This window comes from Vombatus ursinus, unplaced genomic scaffold, assembly GCF_900497805.2.
Source record: "Vombatus ursinus unplaced genomic scaffold, bare-nosed wombat genome assembly UNPS02014781.1, whole genome shotgun sequence".
In the NCBI taxonomy this organism is placed as follows: Eukaryota; Metazoa; Chordata; class Mammalia; order Diprotodontia; family Vombatidae; genus Vombatus; species Vombatus ursinus.
The window spans coordinates 15,771,474-15,784,736 of record NW_020954559.1 but is presented as its reverse complement, the minus strand read 5'-3'; the positions used below and the strand labels follow the sequence as shown (position 1 = coordinate 15,784,736).

The window sequence follows — 13,263 nt, the reverse complement described above, 5'->3', positions numbered from 1 at the left end:
CCGCAGCCCCTCGCTGGGCAGTTGACAAAGGGTGATCTGGCTTCTTTGCAAAGTCTTGCGTAGGCTGGGAAACACAGTGTCTCCCCGACACCTCGCAAAGCTGCTGCCCCCCAACCCCCGCGCTCCCTTTTCCCTGGACTCTTCTCATTCCCTTGCTCTGCTGCCTTGCAGAGCTTGCTTTCTTGCGGATGGTAAGTACTGACGGAGGGGAGAATGGGATTGTTTGGAGAGGGAACCAGAAAAGAGACCTTGCCTGAGGGGAAAAAAAAGGCGTCTGTTGCATTTGAGATGCCTCTCGAAGTAAACTGCTGTTAGGGCAGCAGTAGGCGAGGCTGAATTCGTGGTCCCTCTCTTGCTCACTCGGTTTCTTCTCCGGGAGCTAAGCACAGTCCTCCCTGGCCGGGACGGCCCTGGAAAGCGAAAATTCACATCCAGTCGTTTTTGCTTGTGGAAGGGGATGATCAGCTTCGTGAGCCGGTCGGCCAGTGTCTGGGGAAGCTGAGTTTGTCTTGGCAGCGAGAGATGTGACTTGGTGCAGGGCATGACAGTTTTCATTCCGACTTGTAGCGTGTGTGTTGCTTAATATGTTATAATAGCAGCGGAACCTTCACATCTGTGTCAACTGCAGCTCCAAGGGACTTCCTTCCCTGGTAATGCTCTTTGGTCTATAAGCTCCATTATATGTATGAGGAGGTCCACTTTTCAGCTTCCAGCGCATTACTTTGTGCATAAATGATGGGGTATTTTTTCTCTGATTAGGTTGTTTTCTGTCTTTAAGGATCTCACTACCAAAGGCTAGGTTGATTCCATTAGGTAGGTTATGGTATTAAGGTATATTAGCCAGCCAGCTGGCCAGTGTGAGAGAGAAAATATTAGGGTTTATACTCTTAAGTCGAAGCTGGCAAAAATGTCAGGGCTGTTTGTTTGCATCGTTTCAATGAGAGATGTGACAGCCCAGACTAGGACACAAAGCCAGCAGCCTTGCTGTTCAGCTTGCTTTCTGTCACACAGAATAGCTTCAAATTTTCTCAATGGGTCGTTATCTAGAATGTTGCGGCAGACAGGGCTTTGGATGCTACTGATTGAACTGCTAATATTAAAGTAGGTTTCAATAGGAGGTGCTAAGGTGGTTGGGCTATTGTGTCCTAAGGTGGATGTACTCTGTGTGGTATCTGGAGACTCTTATTTATTTTTTCTTCCCATCCTCCCCCTTGGGAGAATGACGTGTAAATATTTTACAGAACAACTTTGGTACCTCATAGTATTGATACAGTCAATTAAGGTAATAAATGCATAGTTTCAGGAGGTTGACTAGATGAGGAAATGTTCGGTTTGAGAATTGTCCTTTTGAAAGCTGTGTAAAGCATCAACGTTGCTCAGGATTTTGTCCTTCCATTGATCTGGCTTTCCCAATTAATTCTGTGCCCACTTAAAATTGTTGTGGTAAATACAGGAGGACCCTGTGGGTACTTTATGTATTAGCTGGAGTTGGTAGAGGAATTCAAGCTACCCTAATCAGCATGTTGTTTCCAGTCTGTTTTGTTTTGGTTTAAGGACCACCACTTAGACACTATGCTGAAGTGTTGCAGTTAGGATGTGTCAGTGTCTTGCAAGTGATTGGGAATTCTCTTGCCCCTTTGGTTGAGCGCTCTTAATAAACTGAGAAATTTAGTAGCAAAAGATACTATAAAAACCTTTTATTGTTCACTTTAATATGATTGATCAAGTAAGAAAACAATGATACTGCAACATGGTCAGTATTCATTGGATTAGGTTATTCATTTTATAATCTGTCTACCCAGGTTTATTTCCAAGAAGGATGTGAATAAATATAATGTAGCAGTAAAAAAAAAGGGGGGGCATTTTCCTAATTAAAGGGGGAAAATTACTTGATGTGACCACAAAGTAATGAGTGAATTTAATTATGATCTATCCAATCAGTTTAAACTACTTTTTACTCATACGCTTATAGACAGCCTCAATGCAGGCAATTGTTTATTCAAGGAAGAATTCCAGCAGTGTTTTTAAACAAAAAGAATGCCTTTCCTTGAGCTCATTTTTTCTTTTATACTATTCTGAATTGACTAAATTGTCATAGCCAATAAAGAAAGCACAATAGTTGAACTGGACATATTCCTGAGTTTACCATCTGCCATTCATATAAGAGAATCTTGGACGTTGATTTGGTAATGAGTAACATAGAGGAACTTGGTTTGGATGGTATGTGGGTTGAAGAAGTTATTTGATTTGGTCCCTTCCTCTTCCTTCCTACCTCCCTTTTGCTTTCTACTTTAACCAAGCAAACAAAGCACCAGAGTGAGGGTGAGGATTAATCTGATGGTTGGAGCATCTGCTGCCTTTAATCCTTCAGTGGCGATTGAGTATTATTTGAACCTTTTGGGAGTACCCTAATATTCTATGATAATATCACTAGGAAGATGAGTAGCCATCCCAGAAATGTACAAGCTCCAATCATTAACTCCCTAGATATAGCTCTAAGGATAAAACCTGACTTTCTTTTTTTTCCCTTAAAAATAGGCTTTTAACTTTGGTACTGAAACTACACATAAAGAAGTGTGTGAATGCATTGCCAAGGAAGATGGCATTCTATTCAGGGCAATCAGTGGCTGTGCATAGAAGGCGATTATCATATTGCTTCTGAGCAGAGAAATGCTTGAGGTCATTTGTACTGAATTAGCGTTTGTGGCTGGAAATCCTGGAAGAAAGCATACTAGTGTAATTGTTTGATGTTTAGCTTTATTTAAATGTTGGAACATGTCTTTAGGCTTCAGTGCAGTGGCATGGGTGAAAGCCATATTAGTCAAACAGGAGGTAAAGGACTGATCCAATGCCTAGACAGGTGGTGTGCCTAGCTTTTGTTCAATTTCCCTTAATCCTCTTTGTTTATGGCCAGTATTTTTGCCTTGCCTTGCACAACTGTTAGTAGTTTTGAAGACAGGGAACAAGCCAATAAGTGGCCTTGGAGTGAACTACAAAGAAGAGAGAATTTTTAGTAAACACATACCATTTCATTTTTTATTGGGAAGTGGTTCAGATTCATAGATAGCTTAGACTATGACTGGTACTTGGAATGGCAAGCAAGTCCTATCTTTGTTATTGGCATACTGTATGTCCTAGGGCAATTTACTTCATCTGTGGGGGTTTCTTTTTTTTTTAATTTTTTTTAATAAAACACAGATAATAATTGTCCTATCTCTCTAACCAATGGATGACTTTCAGGTTTTGTGTTTCCTAAGCTCAAAGTTCTCTTTAAAGAAAATGTTGTATAATAATGAATAATCCTGTTACTAGGGAAAAGGGGGATATTAGAAATGGCTTTTTTTTTTTGTAGTAGTATGTACTGAGAAGTCTTGATTCTTTAAACTGCTAAATTTAAAATAGATGTTGAATTTAGTCTCCATAGCTTTGTACAGGCCATGCCCTGTGCTTGGAATGAACTGCCTGCTTGGCTGCTTATCTTCCTTCAGAGTCCAGCTTGAGTGCCACTTCCTACAGGAAGCCTATCTTGATTCCCCTCCCTCCCCCTCAAGGAAATGACTCCGTATTTTGTAGTTGCATTTAATTTTCTATATGCATGTCATTTTCTATCAATAAAATGTAAGCTCTTTGAGAGGGCAGGGAGTATTTTGTTTATCTTTTTGTATTCCCAGAGTCTGGCACACAGCAGGAGCTTAATAAATGTTTGAATCAATAACAGGAAGATGTTTTCAATAAGAGAACGAATTGGAACATTCGGAGATCCCTTTTTTCTTTTTCTTTTATCCTTTCCACTTTTTTTTTCCAAGTAACATTGCCTTGAATGTAAAGAGGAGAATCTGGGATTTCATTCATTAAACATAATGCAATTTAAGCCTCCTTTGTGTGTGTCAACTTATTATTTTGATATATTCTTTTTTATATATATTCTTCAACAAACTTAAAATCTCACACATTTTGTGTCTTTAGTGAAAATTATTTTTTCGATAGTATCTTATATATTTAAAAAAAACCCAACCCCAACAATACTCACAACGTGTCATGTAAGACCAAACAAACACTTCCTATAAGACTGCTACTTTGAGGAAGTGTGTTCTGACATTTCCATGAGTCAGTGTTTTAGAACCTGAAAGGAAACAACATTAAGATTTGTGGAAGATGATTGGGTGGAAAAATTACAATGGAAAGGCTTCTGCTTGGCAACATAAATTTGATCCTGGCTCTTGTATGCTACTGCCTTTTTAATATTGTATTTCCATTTCTTTTGCTGAAGGATTTAATACTTTAAGGTATAGTTTTGTTCTAATAAATATATAATAATTAAAATATTAATATACAGAGATGATCTCATGCTAAAAAAGCAAATATTATATACTAGGATGTAAAAGTAGCTCTCCTGAGTTGTTAAACTAAATTTTATACTTATATTGTTCAGTTGTGTCTGACACTTTGGGACCCCATGAATCATACTGTCCATGAAGTTTTCTTGGCAAAGACACTGGAGTGGTTTGTCATTTTTTTCTCCAGTGGATTAAGGCAAACAGAGGTTAATTGACTTGCTTAGGGTCACACAGCTAATAAGTGTCTGAGGTCACATTTGAACTCGAGTCTTCCTGACTTCAGGCCTAGTGCTATATCCACTGAGTCACCTAGCTGCTTCCAGGTTCCTACATGTTACATCATCAGAATGGAAGGACAAATCCAATGTAAATCTGTATAAAATTCAATCAAGTGGTTTATTTAATTCTAAATAGCACAATCTTACTTGGATCTTGCTAAACCATATCCCTAAATTCTGTACTGTATTCACTTCACCTACCCTAGCACTGAACTTTCTGTTACTAGTATTTTTTTTTTTTTTTTTTGGCTAGGCAGTGGGGTTAAGTGACTTGCCCAGGGTCACACAGCTAGTAAGTGTCAAGTGTTTGAGGCTGGATTTGAACTCAGGTCCTCCCGACTCCGGGGCCTGTGTTCTATCCACTACATCACCTAGCTGCCCTCTGTTCTTAGTATTTTTGAAGGGGGAAGGAGAGTGAACATCTGATTGATAACTCCTTACACACTTATAGGAACAACTCATTCAAAAACATTCAACCTGGGGTTTATCTGCTCCCTCATCCATATTTACTTTATAGTTATAACCATTCTGACTTCACCCTTAGCCTGGCTTTTGATGTAGTTTCTACCTTTTTTATGTATAGGATAGAAGGTGGACTATTACTAAGCATCTCCAAGTTAAGCTACACTTTAAAAAATTACATCACCCACCCACATATAGTGATGAGAATATTTTTATGTTATTTTAACATGACATCCAAACTACTATGCATTTGTGTCATAGTCTTACTCTGTGGTATACGAATAGGCACTCCCCAAGTTCTATGTCCCTAAGTTTCCAGTGGATGCTGACTGTGGTATATTGTCTCATTTTCTTCACTCCCTTTTTTCTTCTGATTTTTTTTTAACCCTTCGCAGCTCAGATATTCTACTGTAGTCGATGCATCTGGTTCTTTTTCCCTTTTTAAACTCTTTTCCTGGTCCTCTTTCAACTCTTCCAGTGACTTAAGGGAGTGTTCTTTCTCTATCCTTTCTCCCTTCATTTCATTTGTAACCCTAAAACAATTCCTGCCCCCAACCATGGCTGATAAGCATAAGTAGTGTTATATATTTATCAAAATTAAGGAAAGCCATATGTTGTGAAATACCATTAAACATCATAAAAATGAGTGCCCCAAACCTCTGAAAGCTCTTGACAGCACCCACAAATCTCCATCTACCACCTCCTGCATCTGCCTCTAACTAAATCTGCTTTTCCTTAAGCACCAGAATTTAAGATAAATTACATAAAATGCTTTTTTACATTCAATTTTTGGTTCTTTTCTTCTAGTTCTTATTCTTATAACAGAGAGAGGCATCAAGACATAGAGAACAGAGAGGATGGCCTCAGAGTCAGGAAGACCTGGGACTCTGACACATACTGGATGTGTGATCCTGGGCAAGTCACTTAATCCCCAGCAGCTCTGTCTAAGTGGCAAAGCAGGTGCTAAATCTAGATTAGTAAGAAAAGTTCCTCTTGGACAGTTCCCTACAGATCCTGCTGGTCTGGTTAAGAAAAACATTGCAAAGGTATTGTTTTCTGTGTTTTTTAAAAATGCAAATTACCCTACTGGGTAGGAGACTAGATTACTGTATGTAATCACTAAGGTCTTTCCTCTCCAAATTCTATAATTTTAAATGTGCAGTGTTTCAGCTACTTTAATGTTTTAGAAGATATATAATTTCACTGGATCATAGATTTCAAGCTTGAAGGGATCATTTAATTATTCAATGAAGGTCATTCAATCCCTTTATTTTACAGATGAGGAAACTGAGGCCCAAAAGGTAAAGGACTTACCTAAGTCACACAGTTAGGTTAGTACTTGACAAGATGGGAATTTGAATCCAGGTCCCCTTATTACAGAATAGCGCTCTCTCCAACTGTCCAAGATGTGAGTTTCCCCCATGAACACCACAGCCGTTTGTCAACTCGGTAGGCAGTCAAGTGTTACTCTGGCCAAAAATGCTTTCCTATGCAGAAAACCTAGGCACTATGCATAATTTTATGTGCTACTTGTCTGTGAGATGAAAATATATGCTTTGCAAAGAAGGCACTAACAACTATTTTGGTCTAAAAGAAATGGATTAAAACTGACACTTCTTTCCGTGCAGGGAATATAGGCAGAATCCAAATTAATTCAAGGAAACTTTCCTAGGGCTCAGGTGGTATCTTACTTTGGTCTTTCTTCTCCAGAAACCCCCATTCAAATTCAGTTTAATCACAAATGAAATCTGACTAATTCCCAACCTGATGTAGTAGTAGTAGTGAGCAGAACCCCTACCCCGAAGACAACTGCTTTGTTAGAACAATGAGTAATAAATTGGGATCTACTCCCCAGAGATTAAACTGTTAAGTAGTCTACAGTTTATGAACAGTTCAGGGACTTAGGAAGCCTGGGGGAGGTGAGACCTGCTTGGCCTGGGTCCAGGCCTGGTGGTGAGCCAAACAAGTAAGGGTGTGTGGCACATACAGGTGTGTAAAGATGGAACACATATTAGTGGTTAAATAGGATTATTGCCTTCAAGGAACTTCAGGCAGTTTTTTAGTGCCCTGGAGTTAAAAATAGTTTAGATGCTGCTTTGATAGAAGGCTGGCAGCTAGATAATTAGTTATTTTTAACCCATGGTTTGGGGAGTGAAGGAAATGTATAGGAATGGGCAAGGCCTAGAAACAGGACTTAAGAAGTCCTGAGCAAGACTTTTAGAACCAGGCTTGGCATGATGATCCTTTAAACCAGAAGGGGATCGTTTAGAGTTGCTTCAATCTAGTTTAGGGTAGCTTTTAGTCTCTTTATTATTTTAACCAGTTTTCAAATTCACTTGGAGGACCATTTTTAATCTTTCCCTCAGGTATCCAAGTGATTTTTCCTGGCTTTGGCTAGTAGGTGTTTTGTTTGTCTTTTGTTTTGTTTTTCTTTTTGGTAGACTAGAGAATAGAGAGGATCTCAGGCTTATGAAAAAGATGGCAGCTGGTGCTATAGTAGGTGATGTGAAAGTCATAGGAATTTTCTTAAGATACCAAAGGAGAGCCTTATCAGGAGACAAAGTTTAGAAATTATTTCAGTTGGCAATAATCACTCCAAAGAGAATGTAATGGGAAGAGTTTCATGGAGAATGCTTTGATTTGCTTCTCTGATGCTAATGAGCCATTTGAGTCTGTAAACCCACAAAAGATGAAACTAAGTGAAGTTAATTGCATCTTCCTGAAGGTATTTAGGGAATCATAAAAGCTGCATAACACATTTTAAACAGGAGAAAAGGACATATTTAGAAGTGAAATTGATGTGTTGGTCTGAAAACAAACAAACACAGGGAATGGTAGGTCCTACAGTTTTATTGAGGATTTTAAAGTGTTAGGAATAAATTATCTGTGTGGCATCTGGAAATCTAGTATTGGAAAGGGCATCCATCTGCATCATTGATTCCAAAGCTAATTTCTCCAAATAATTTTTTTGAGGCTTTAAATATAGTGAGGAAATCCCATAAATGCTGGTCTAGGGGCATGGTATATACTTTGGACTTAAAGAGGGGTTGTGGAAATGTTCGAGTAAAAGGAAATTAAGTCTTTTTTCATTCTGAAAAATCATATGATCAGCTTTTTTTGTACGATGCATCATTCTACAGTTAATATTTTAGAGGGAAAAATATTTACTAGCCTTGACCTCTGCTCATGGAATTCCTAGTTGTATCACATGGAATGTTAGAAGTTCTGTAGAAGAAAGTTTGGGAAATGTATCATTGTTTCTGGGCTCAAACTATACTGTGGACTGAAAATCTAGGCATTCTGCCACCAAATGCTTTGCCTTCCACAGCCTTGGTAGCATAGTCCTCAGTGGCTCAGGGAATGAGAATCCAGGAGCTGTGAAAGGAGGGAGCAAGGTGGGAGGAGGACTCTGGAAGAAGGATAATGGAAGAAGGAAGAGAAGATTGAGTCCGATCTTAACATTTATCATTTTTTAAGAAGTAAGGATCATTTGGCCAGCCCTCATACCCTAGAAAATTTGACCCGTTCAGCCTTGGAACTCCATGGGGCTGAACTGTCCTAATTGGTAAACTCTCTCTATCTCACCTTGCTTCACTTTCCATCTTGGCCATCCTCTGCTGCCTTCACTGGTAGTCTCTCCTCTCCCTTTCCGCTGCAGAACTATAGTGAATTCAGTGTTATCATTGCAACTAGAAGTGGTATAGTATACAAGACTACATCCCTGTGATTCCTCTCACCATCCCTGTGACTTTCCAAGCCAGAATAAACCTCCCTGGCCACCACTCTCTTTATGTGTACTGTCTTTCTCTTTTTATAATGTGAACTCCTTAAAGGGAGGAACTGTCTCCATTTTGTATTTGTACCCCCAAGCACTTGGAACAGTGGCACATTTTAAGTATTTAAAGAATGACTTTCATTCATCTATCTTACCAATACCCGCATTTTACAGATGGAAAAACTAAGGCCTAATAAAGTTAAATGACCCGACACAATAGCTTTTTAGTGTCAGAATAATCTCTTGCTTAAATTGTAATCATAACCTGCTTTCAGTCTTCTTTCCCCATTCATTCTCCTCAGAACTGCAGAAAAGAAGTCCGCTTAAATCACAAGTCTGAACAAATCATTCCCCTGCTTGCCTCTACCATAAAAAAAAAAAACCAAACCAAAACAAGACAAGACAAAACTCCTCAGCTTAGCATTTAATGTCTCTCACAACTTGACTCCAATTGACCATTCTGAACTTGTTTTGTTTGATATTACCCTCTTTCATATACTCTACATTCCAGCAATATTGGCCGATTTCCATCTCCATGTCTTTTCAGGGACTGCCCCATATTCCTGGAATGTCTTATCTTATGCCTCTTAGAATTCTTGGCTTCTTCCAAGGATTATTTCAGGTGCCTCCTTGTTGGGGGAGGGTGTTCCTGCTCTTGTTGTATTGTTAGTACTTTCTTCCTTCTCATATCAGTCAATTTATCTATGTAAATATTGTATTCCTCCTCCTTGACATCCCCTTTAGGATATAACCTCTTTGAAGGCAGGGACTTTTTTCCTTTTTTTGTTTTCTGTGTACTTAAAGGCTTAACCACAATGCCTTGTACATAGTAGACTCTTAATAAATTGTTGAATTGAATTGAATTAGTGCCTGATGGTCTGTAGTGGGCAAGGGAGAAGGGATCAAAGATGGCTCTGAAGTTTTGAACTTGAGTGACCATGTTGAGAGCCTTTAACACCTGGCAGAGGATCCATTGCCTAAGTCTCTGCTTTCTAATGTACTGAGGGCAGAGACCCAATCAGAGCACTGGCCCAAACAGAAAGGGAGCTAATAATTCATCTGCAGAGGATAAGGTCTGCACATGTATAACCTATATCAAATTGCTTGCCTTTTCAATGAGAGAGGAGAGGAGGAAGGGAGGGAGAGAATTTGGAATTCAAAATCAGAAAAACAAAACAAAACAAAAAACAAATGTTGGAGACAATTAAATGGTACAATGGATAAAGCACTGGCCCTGGAGTCAGGAGGACCTGAGTTCAAATCACGCCTCAAACACTTTCTAGTTATGTGACCCAAGGCAAGTCATTTAATCCTGATTGCATCCAGAAAAAAACAAAAACAAAAACAAACAAAAAAAACCCTTCCAACAATAAATATTAAAAATTGTTTTTAATGTAATTGAGGGGAGAAAAAGAATAGCCAGATAACTCAATTAGAAGGTGAATAAATTCAAAGCTTAGGATATACACAAATAATATCAATCATTCAATCCGTACTATACAAATGTGAATTGTCTTCCCTTTTCACATCCCCACATTGCTTTAAAAATCATTCCAGGACTGTGACTATGGGATTGGAATCTGAGGAAATGAATTCTCTCCCTAGCAAAGGTTATTAGGTCAGATGAAAGGCCTACTCCAGGGGCATTGGGATGTCTGGGAAGCATTTTGTTTGAGTGTATGTTTTATCCTTACTGGAAGTGATAGATCAACAAGATGCCCGTGGGATAAAAAAAAAAAATAGCGAAAATAGTGACTTTTTTTGTTCATTGAGAGGGTCACAAAACGCTGGACTTGTTAATGCCTGCATGCAGCCACATTTAGTGTCTACGATGTAGTATGCCTAGTTTTCTTGAAATTCTGCATTACTCATTACAATTAGAGTTTTCAAGAGAGCATGAACCTTGAATATGAGATAATCACTTATCAGAATTAAAGTTCAGTTTAATTACTTTTGGGGAAAGTGAGCACCCTTGCTTGAGTAAAAACACGGATACTTACTATATGTACTCAATGTAGCACATATTTAATTGAAGTATTCCAGGCATTTGACCAGGAAGCATCAAAAACTCACAGAGGGCTGCTGAAAGAGACATCAAAAGATTTGCTCAGGGTCATACCATGAATCAGTAACTTTACCAAGAATAGAAACCAGGATTCATGACTCCTAATTCACTATTGAAATTACTCAATGAAGGAGTGATTTGGCTTATTTTTTCTTCTTTGTACTATGTACACTAAGCTTTTAATTTTACCTTAAGTTGTTCTTCAGGTTTAAATAATTTGCCCTTGGTTGCCTGTTGTGATAAATCACCCCCCTACTCCAAGCAAAATGTGTCATGCAATGTCACTGCACTAGAACTTCAGTGACTCAAACTTCTCTCCTGAAATACCGAAGAAAAGGTTGCTTTGAAAAACCGATAGGCTTCTAAAGGATTTGTTGTTCATTTCTTAGTTAGAGAGCCTGGATATCAGCCTTTAAACAACACTATTGCCCTTATTTTTATTTAGTAGTTAGAGATGTAAATTGTACCTGTTATTTCTTGGGCTAGGACCAAGAACAGCACCAAGTATTCATAGCTTTCTTTGAAAATGTTCCCTTTTTTTCCTTTCCCCCCTGTCTGAGGCTGCTTTGACTGTGTTGGGATAGTAGTACAGAATCCTAGGGAATGTAGTATGGTATGGGGATATGGCGCACTAGGATGGGTCATTGCTGCCATGATTCTTGTTTGGAACATTTCGGTGTACTTGGCTGATTCTTCCACTGGAATTTGCAATGACAAAGTCAGGGGATTATGTTTATTATGAAAAAACAATAACAATAATGTGCATTGATGTAGTACTTTATTGGGGCAGTTTGGTGGTACCGTAGAGTACTGGGCCTGAAGTCAGAAAGACTCATCTTTCATAAGTTCAAATCTGGCACTTACTAGCTGTGTGAACCTGGGCAAGTCACTTCACCCTGTCTGCCTCAGCTTCCTCATCTGTAAAATGAGCTGGAGAAGGAAATGGCAAACCTCTCCAGTATCTTTGCCAAGAAAACCCCAAATGGGGTCAGGAAGAGTCAAACATGACTGAAAACAACTGAACCACAGTAGAGTACTTTATAGTCACAAAGAGCTTTACATACATTATCTTGTTTAATCTTCTCCTGTGGGTAATGAAATAATTATTATCTCTATTTTACAAAGTAAGAAACTAAGGGTCATGGAAAATAAATGACTTATCCTCAGGCCACATAGCTAGCAAGTGGTGGAGTCTGAACTTGAATCTATGTTGTCCAAGCCCCAACACACCCGTCTTCAATGCTGCGCTTTCTAGTGACTCTCTAAAGTAATTTATTCTCTTGTTTTGCATTGAGACTCCTGTTGACTTTGTGTGATGCTTTATTCTTCCTTTAGGTGGTTACGTTATGGTGCAAATTAGATTGGATCCCTCTGGGGCCAGTTAACTTTGCATTGAGAAATCCTTGATTTGTGCATCTTACTGTCTACTTACTGTTTAGGGGGATGAGGCAAGAGATTATGTATGGTCCAGCCACCGTTATTATTATTATTAAAAAAACAACACAAAAGGCATGTTCTTTTAATTGTGGGTCCATAGGTAAATCTCTGCATATTGTTGAGAATTCAGGGGTGTGGTTTGCATGGTTTTAATTTAACATAACAGGTTTTGCTAGTGGTGTGATTCTCTTTTTAGTACATTAGACTAAAGAGGAATGTCTACCCGACAATTATTACATCCCACCCCAACAATTCTTAAGGGCATTAGCAATCTACCCATTTCACAGGTTAATACGTTTGGCTACCAACATTACCATGTTGTGAAACCATACATAGTGGGATTTTTCTAAACTGCTTGGGCTTATGCTTATCCTTTTTTTATATGCTCAATTGTGTTATGTGTTTTTATCATGTCATTTCTACTAAATAAGAGGTCAGTCTGCCATTTAAAAATGATTTTCAAAAATCTTTTTATTTTCTTTTTAGGCAATTGGGGTTAAGTGACTTGCCCAGGGTCACACAGCTAATAAGTGTCAAGTGTTTGGTCTGAGGCCAGATTTGAACTCAGGTCCTCCTGATTTCAGGGCCGGTGCTCTATCCACTGCGCCACCTAGCTGGCCCTCAATGATTTTTTTGTTTAAACCATACTTCAGGGTCACACCATGAATCAGTGACTTTACTGAGAATGGAAGCCAGGATTTATGACTCCTAATTCACTATTGAAACTACTCAATGAAGGGGTGATATAGCTTGTTTTCCTCTTTGTATGACATTTACTAAGCTTTTAATTTTTCTTTAATGTTTTCTTCAGACTTAAATAATTTGCCCCTTAGCCCTTAGTTTCTCTATTTCTCCTTCATGCCCCATTGGCAGGGCTCCCTGGAGACCTGGATGAAATTGGGGTCCATC

At 38.8% G+C, this 13,263-nt stretch overlaps 1 protein-coding gene across 2 annotated transcripts in view; it reads left to right on the top strand.

Moving 5' to 3' along the window:
• The window catches only part of LOC114046204 (ras GTPase-activating protein 3), a 287,029-nt gene that overhangs the window by 207 nt on the left and 273,559 nt on the right, over nucleotides 1-13,263 (top strand). The window lies entirely within an intron of this gene.